We start from the raw sequence: 9,011 nt of genomic DNA, 5'->3' as shown, positions 1-9,011 counted from the left end.
GTCCTGAGTGTGGGAAATGTTTTTTAGTGAAGTCCAGTCTTTCAACACATCAACGATCTCACACAGGGGAGAAGCCGTATTCCTGTCCTGAGTGTGGGAAATGTTTTTCAGTGAAGTCCAATCTTAACACACATCAGAGATCTCACATGGGGCAGAAGCCATATTCCTGTTCCGAGTGCGGGAAATGTTTTTCAGTGAAGTGCAATCTTTACAGACATCAGAGATCTCACACGGGAGAGAAGCCGTATTTCTGTCCTGAGTGTGCGAAATGTTTTTCAGATAAGTCCAGTTTTAACAGACATCAGAGATCTCACATGGGGGAAAAGCCGTATTCTTGTCCTGAGTGTGGGAAATGTTTTTCAGTGAAGTCCAGTCTTTCAACACATCAACGATCTCACACAGGGGAGAAGCCGTATTCCTGTCCTGAGTGTGGGAAATGTTTTTCAGTGAAGTCCAATCTTAACACACATCAGAGATCTCACATGGGGCAGAAGCCATATTCCTGTTCCGAGTGCGGGAAATGTTTTTCAGTGAAGTGCAATCTTTACAGACATCAGAGATCTCACACGGGGGAGAAGCCGTATTCCTGTCCCGAGTGAGGGAATTGTTCCTCTATAAAGTCCTGTCTTCCTGTACATCAGGGATCCCACACAACCCCTCGAGGTGTATTAGTGAGTGCGGGAAATGTCTTGTATATGAATGTTGCTGGACATCACAGCTCTCATGTGGGGAAGAAGCACACCCTGATATACACCTCAGATATACTCCATGGCTGATCTTCATCATGTAAGAAACAGTTCATAAGGAGATCAGAGATCACCAAAGACATGGATGAAGTGTTGTACTGTGTTGGCCATTGATAGCAGTATAAAAATAAAAATTGAGTCATGACCTCTCATTGGCTGAGTACATTTTGTGGTGGAAGATTTCACAAACACTTAGAGGTCTGTTTAAAATAATAATAGTTGAAAGTTTATGATCGGCATTCACCCAGCTGTGATGAATATTGGCCGTATTTTATTTCATAATCTGATTTCCTTGACTCCATCTAGTGACCATAATGCAGTTTTGCACTAATTGAGGTATTTCAGGAAAAATACCTGATTATGGCCACTAGATGGAGCTGATGATCATAGGAAATCACTGTGTTAGATCACAGCCAGAAATTGTAACAGCTGGATGAATGATTGTCACATTAGTCCAATAAATTCTTTGAGAAACAGACGTCTTATTTCCCTTCATCAGACATGTCTTCATACTAATACCTGAGATCATACTCATACACTTATCAGTACAGTACACACTGAAGGATAGAACTTAAATAAGACAACACTATTAGACTAACCATTGAATTAAAATGAGAAATACTATGTTTGGACTTTAGATGGCGCTAAGTATAATAGCAATTATCTCCAGCTAGTGGCAAATGTAGTATTTTCTATTTTAAATCAATGGAAATTATTCGACCAGCAAATAGCCAATTAAACTCCATTTTCCCCTCATTCACACAGAAGGAATGTACATGTATTTTCACCCGGAAAATTGCTGTACAATTATCTATGACTAGACCCCTAAATGTCAGGAGACGTTTATATAAAGATGGGAAGTATGGAGCAGATAAATGAATAGACCTCCTAGCAATGTTATTACCAGGCTGCAGCTAGGGGGAGCTCTAATGATTAGAGTGTGACCACAGCAGAGTGATCCCATCTAGCTCACATTAACCCTTTCACTGCCAGAGCTGGTTTTCCATTCTTTTTGCACACATGGTAAAATGCAGATTTTGGGCCTGAAGATTAGATAAAACCCCCAAACATATATTTTCTGAAAGCGGAGGCCCTGGAGAATAAAATGGTGGTAATTGTTAAGGTGTTCCTCGTACACAAATGTCACCTTCATATCTGGGTTTATTTTCTCCTTTCCCCCATTTTCTATGGTGTGATCTTTTCTACAATACTTTGTTATAATAATGTAACACGTTGTGTATTGTATTGTATACAAATTAATAATGACTCCGCCTCCACATTCCAGACACGTCATTTTCCTGACCAATCGGATATCTTCCTTTACTATTCCCTGATTTTATGACTGTAATCTTGTTATAAGTAACATTATAATAAAAAGTTTATTGAATGAAGAAAAATAAAGAGTGTGTGTCGGTGTAATGATGAAAATCTGTGATAGGAAACATTTCTCATCGGTGACACTATAAAAGTCTTTACAGGTCATCAGTTTAGAGTTCGGGGTCATTATTCTCACCATCTGCAGAGATCTGCCTTGTTCTGCACTAGGGAAATGCACATCTGTGCAAGACACATAGATAACAATTGTTTTCTATGTCTGGTTCACACCCAAACCCGTGTGTGATGTGCGGGGCGGAGCTGTGTGGGGTTATGCAGCATGTCTGCAGTTTTCCGCACCTAAACTGAAGGAAACTGACAGCGCCGCTCTGCACTCCATGTGAGAGGAGAGTCGTGTGTCCCCACAGATAAGAGAGGACAGCAGGAGGAATCATGGTGGACAGGAGCATGTGATCAGTGTGGTGGGGGAAGGGGGATAATTATAAGAACTGATCTCCTGTGTGTCTCTCCCTGCAGTTGCTAAAAGCTGCTTCTGCTTTGTGCCTACTTCTTTGATCTTCTAATACTATAATAAATAAACTAAAAATCTGTTCAAATTCATGTAATCATACAATATTTTTTGCTCAACTTAGTGTTCAGAAAAATCCACCAATCAATGAAAAGTTGATAAGGTGTGAAAGTTCTCGGTGCTCCAAACTGTGCCAGCTGTAGTGTAGCCACGCCTTCTTCCTCCTCTTACACACGTGATGGTGAGGGCGCCCCTTAGTAGTGCTTCCCCACTCACCAGAGCAATATGACTCCCAGCTTTTCATCTACCAGAGTCACCAACATCCTTCACACTCCCCTCACCTCCGATGGATCCTCCTCGCTCACTCCTGCAAGTCTGCTGCGCTTTCTGTCAGTCTCCCTCCTAGACTCGGCTTCCTCCTCCGACCGCTGTTCCAGCAGGAGCTCCGCCTCTTCATACACACTCAGGAGCTCCGCCTCTTCATACACACTCAGGAGCTCCACCTCTTCATACACACTCAGGAGCTCCGCCTCTTCATATACACTCAGGACTCCACCTTTTCATACACACTCAGGGCTCCGCCTCTTCATACACTCAGGGCTCCACCTCTTCATACACACTCATGATCTCCACCTCTTCATACACACTCAGAGCTCCACCTCTTTATACACACTCAGGAGCTCCGCCTCTTCATACACACTCAGGAGCTCCACCTCTTCATACACACTCAGAGCTCCACCTCTTCATACACACTCAGGGCTCCGCCTCTTCATACACACTCAGGACTCCACCTCTTCATACACACTCAGGGCTCCGCCTCTTTATACACACTCAGGGCTCCGCCTCTTCATACACACTCAGGAGCTCCGCCTCTTCATACACACTTAGGGCTCCGCCTTTTCATACACACTCAAAGCTCCGCCTCTTCATACACACTCAGGAGCTCCGCCTCTTCATACAGACTCAGGGCTCCGCCTCTTCATACACACTCAGGGCTCCGCCTCTTCATACACACTCAGGGCTCCGCCTCTTCATACACACTCAAAGCTCTGCCTCTTCATACACACTCAGAGCTCTGCCTCTTCATACACACTCAGGGCTCCGCCTCTTCATACACACTCAGGGCTCTGCCTCTTCATACACACTCAGGAGCTCCACCTCTTCATACACACTCAGGGCTCCGCCTCTTCATACACACTCAGGAGCTCCGCCTCTTCATACACACTCAGGAGCTCCGCCTCTTCATACACACTCAGGACTCCACCTCTTCATACACACTCAGGGCTCCGCCTCTTTATACACACTCAGGGCTCCGCCTCTTCATACACACTCAGGAGCTCCGCCTCTTCATACACACTTAGGGCTCCGCCTTTTCATACACACTCAAAGCTCCGCCTCTTCATACACACTCAGGAGCTCCGCCTCTTCATACAGACTCAGGGCTCCGCCTCTTCATACACACTCAGGGCTCCGCCTCTTCATACACACTCAGGGCTCCGCCTCTTCATACACACTCAAAGCTCTGCCTCTTCATACACACTCAGAGCTCTGCCTCTTCATACACACTCAGGGCTCCGCCTCTTCATACACACTCAGGGCTCTGCCTCTTCATACACACTCAGGAGCTCCACCTCTTCATACACACTCAGGGCTCCGCCTCTTCATACACACTCAGGAGCTCCGCCTCTTCATACACACTCAGGAGCTCCGCCTCTTCATACACACTCAGGAGCTCCGCCTCTTCATAAACACTCAGGAGCTCCACCTCTTCATACACACTCAGGAGCTCCGCCTCTTCATACACACTCAGGGAGGAGAGAAATTCAACTTGGCTGTATACCAAATACCAATTTAGTGCAGCCGTTATCTCATCCCCAAACAGGGCAAATTCAGTCCAAATCCAAACAAGTGATCGGTTTATTGTTCCCTTAGAGCCGGTTCACACTGGGGCGACCTGGGATCCGACTTCAAGTCGCGCGGTCAAGAAAATTAATGGAAGTGAATGGAGACGTCTTAATGTACACTACTGAAGTCGCTGTGACTTCAGAAAAGGTTCCTGTACTACTTCAATCCGACTTCTAGGCAACTTGTACCCATTGATTTCAATGGAAGTCGCCTCAGAAGTCGGATCACTGTCTTAACTGACGCAACAATACAGGAAGATAACATACATTTCTCAGGCAAACCCCTCCCCCCTCCCTCCCACAGAGCTGATTGTTGTTTGATTGGCCACTGGAAAGCCTCCTGTTCAGGATGCGACTTGAAGTTGCCTTGTACTGTCCAGGAGGCGACTTGAAGTTGCCTTGTACTGTCCAGGAGGAAGTTGCCTGATGATTCATACTCAAGTTGTGTCCAAGTTGCCTCCCAAAGTCGTGCTTGAAGTCGTGTTGCCCCTGTGTGAATGGGCTCTTATTGGTGACCGATGGGAGAAGGATCCCCTCATATCAGTGATCAGTGAAAGAAGGACATTTTTACATTATTATGAAATTGTTGTTACTGAAAGACAGAAATGTATCAATTCACAGGGAACCCCTAAAATCCTTTGGAGGAACCCTGACTGATAAAGGATGGACTAGTCAGTAATATATTTCTCTCCCCCTTGGTGGGAGTGGAGATGACCCATCTATAAGGATATACAGTACATACACACACAGCACAAGGCCACTTCAATATATTTCTCAGGACTGCAGTTCCTCTGAGCTCCACAAGATGGTGATCTCACTTCTATCAGGAAGACAGACAGGAAGTGATGTCAGGTACACACAGGAAGTTCCGGGTGAGAGGTGAGTCGGGAGGAAAAAGAGAGGAGACGTTGCTGGAAGAGGCAGCAGAGGAGGTAATAAGATCTTATTTTCTATTTACACCCAGTAACCCCGTCATGTCCGTCCTCTTCCTCCATAGTCACTGTGACGTCTTTTATCTCCAGCAGATGATGATACACACATATAAAGTGTGGAGACCTAGATTAACCCCTTCAGGGTCAGAACATTTCCCCACTTACAGGGCCGGAAAACACTCCATTTTGGAGATGTGTCACCTTTCCCACCAATCACCTTCTCACCTCATCAGTCTATATCAGGGGTCTCCAAACTTTATAAACAAAGGGCCAGTTTAGAATTTAGAGGGGCCAGTGGGAGTAGAAAATGTCCAGTGAAAGTAAACAATGCCCCATCGTTGGTGTCAGTAGGAGGAACTGTGTCCCATCATTGGTGTCAGTAGGGGGAATAGTGCCCCATTGTTGATATCAAAGGAAGGAATGGTATTCTATCGTTAATGTCAGTGGGATAATTAATTCCCCATAGTTCGTGTCAGTGGATGGAATAATACCGCAAGGGCCAGATAAAGGTAAGCAAAGGGCCGCATCGCAGACAAGTTTTCTCACCGCTCCAGATGAGCCCCACAGGCAATCAAGGGCTGTTGACTAAGCACTGACTGCCAGTGCGAAACGCGTTGGCCATATTGTGTGTTGTTGGTTTGCAGTGACTGCATGTACAGTTGAAAATAAAAAGACATCTCTTTTTTAAGCGATTTTGGAGTCCGGCTGTCCAGTACTTGTTCTTTTCATTGTTGCTATCAAAGGGCCGCATCGGCCCCGGCCACAGTTTGGAGACCACTGGTCTATACAAAATATATTTTACCACTTTTATTAGTGGGGGGAGTGGCAGTGTATGGCATTGGAAGAAATCACATCCAGGTACATGTGAATGGTCAGGTTGGTGACAAGATACACAGCGGGTCCAACCATAAGGGCAGTGAGACCTATCTAGTAATAGAAGGTCCATCCATTGTGGTGAGTGTCATCCATGTGGGGTCACCTGGAAGTGGTCACGTGTTTATCTGTTACTAATGGCACAGCACCTGATCACTTACCTCTTGTTTTTCAAGCAACTAATATTTGAAGGGGACTTTTTGATTCTTTGGACATTAGTTGTATTTTCTGGTGTCATTAATTTCTTTATTTTTTACATGTGACAAACTGTTTAATAATCTTTATTTATATTTTTGGCAGCGCAGTCTATATACACATTTACTGGAGATCATATGACCATCACATTGCCTCCACCTCCCTCCCTGATAGAATAGAGAAATACAAAGAAGATTCTAGAAGTCACCAGAGAGATGATGGAGGAGAGGTGAGCGGTGCCGGGAATTCTGGGACATTATCCAGTAACAGACAAGGTGTGTGTCTGGATGGTGACTGTATCATTGTGTGTGTCAGGTTCCTATAAGGTGTCAGGATGTCACTGTCTATTTCTCCATGGAGGAGTGGGAGTATTTAGAAGGACACAAGGATCTCTACAAGGACGTCATGATGGAGAATCAGCCGCCCCTCACATCACCGGGTAAGAGGAGACTTTATTGTAAAGGAGAGAGCAGTACGGAGGCTCCACCTAGATCCCCCATCATCTGATAAACACATAGAAACAATGGATTCAGTCAGTGTGTGTGTTTCCTACAGATGGATCCAGTAATGGGAACCCACCAGAGAGATGTCCCCGTCCTCTGTATTCCCGGGATTTCACACAGGAAGGTCACACCATCCCCCACCATCATCAGGTAGATGAGGAACAATCACTGATAGTATCATTAGGATCTGTACATTATCTGCATTGTTACCATTGATGTCATTTTTATTCTATATTCAGAGTGGAAACCTGAGAGATCCTAAAGTTGAGGTTAAAGAAGAGATAAAAGAGGAGGATGATGAGGATGGGCTGATGGAGGAGTCAGAGTCTCTAAAAGAACACAAAGATCTGTACCAGGACACCATGGTGGAGTCATCCAGCTACAGAGACCCCCCAGAGAGATGTCCCTGTCCTCTGTATTCCCGGGATTCCACACAGGAAGGTCACACCATCCCTCACCATCATCAGGTAGATGAGTGACAATTATTGGTAGTTCTGATTTATACACAGCATGTTTATTACAATGAATGTTTTATTATATATTCAGAGTGGAAACCTCGGGGATGATAATATTGATATTAAAGAAGAGTATAAAGAGGAGGATGAGGAGTATGGAGTGATAGAGGAGTTATCAGAAGGACACAAGGATATGATGGAGCCACCTAATACCAGGAACCCCCCAGAGAGATGTCCCCGTCCTCTGTATTCCCGGGATTCCACACAGGAAGGTCACACCATCCCCCACCATCATCAGGTAGATGAGTGACAATTATTGGTAGTTCTGATTTAGGCACAGCTTGTTTTTTGTTTTTTTTATTAAAGTATTGCAAATTTTACAAACTTTCACTTATGAGTGCATCGTAAGGCATAGGTGATACAATATGACAATCAAGAAAACTTTTGTGAATACAAATATAGCAAAGCAGAATTCTTATGACAATATGTTATGGAGTACAGAATTCAGATCCAGGTAAATGGGGGGGGGGGGGTGTTATGATGAGGTAGTGGACAACTTTATACTTAGGGATTCGGCAGAGAAAGAGGGTTGTGTTCAGCAAATAGGATAGACATCATCAGGTACAACATAGAGCAGTACTGTGTAATCGACAAAGTAAGGCGGCGGTGTCAATATTGAAGTAATTGAGCCGTGGGGCCCATTCACTCTGGAATTCATGTAGGGTCAGGTTTGCTTTGGCAAACATAAGTTCCATCTGTAGATAGGAGTTGGGAGACTAGTAGAGAAGAAGGTGGCGATATGATATTCCACTTGTTATGGAAAGTCTAGCTGCAATTAGGATGTGAGTAAGGATGACATGATGAGAAGAATCCCATGTTCCCATTCCCAAGCCTAGCAATGCCAGTTGGGTGTGATTTTTGTAGAGTTGCCGGTGATGTTGGTGATGAGTGTTTGAACAGATTGCCAGAAGGAAAGGAGCAGAGGGCAGGACCACCAGACCTGTACCATGGACCCATCATGATGGGTTGATCTTATTTTGTGAGAGAGGACAGAGCATGTCGCACTCTTAGGTACTTGAAGAAGTCCTTATTGGGAATGTTGTAATCTTCATGTAGGTGTTGGAAGCTTCCCTTCATGTAGAATGTTTCTAATTGTGGTAGAGCCCACTGTTATCCAGGAGGCTAGGGACATATCAGAGCATATTATTTCCAGCGCAGCCAGAGGGAGAGATTCCATTGCTTTTTCCGAGAGACCGTTATTTTGGCGATTAATTGAACTCCAGACTTTCAGGGTTGCGTTTACTGTGCTTAAGAAAGATGGCGTCAGTCGATGTTGTAGCCATATGGCTGCTAGCAGAGATTTGGTGGGGGTACTCTTCTATTTGCGCTCCAGTTGAGAAGAGAGTAGCGGTACTGGGAGAGTTCGGAACATATATAGCAGGTGAGGCAAGAGGAACATTTTGTAAAGTGCCATCTTCCCAGCCCAGGAAGCCCAGGTGGTTCGGAAGGAGGTGCCGATATCCTGCAGTTTCTTGTTCCAGCCGCAATTTTTTTTTACGT

The sequence above is a fragment of the Rana temporaria genome (genome assembly GCF_905171775.1).
Source record: "Rana temporaria chromosome 4 unlocalized genomic scaffold, aRanTem1.1 chr4a, whole genome shotgun sequence".
In the NCBI taxonomy this organism is placed as follows: domain Eukaryota; kingdom Metazoa; phylum Chordata; class Amphibia; order Anura; family Ranidae; genus Rana; species Rana temporaria.
This window is presented reverse-complemented; position numbering follows the sequence as displayed.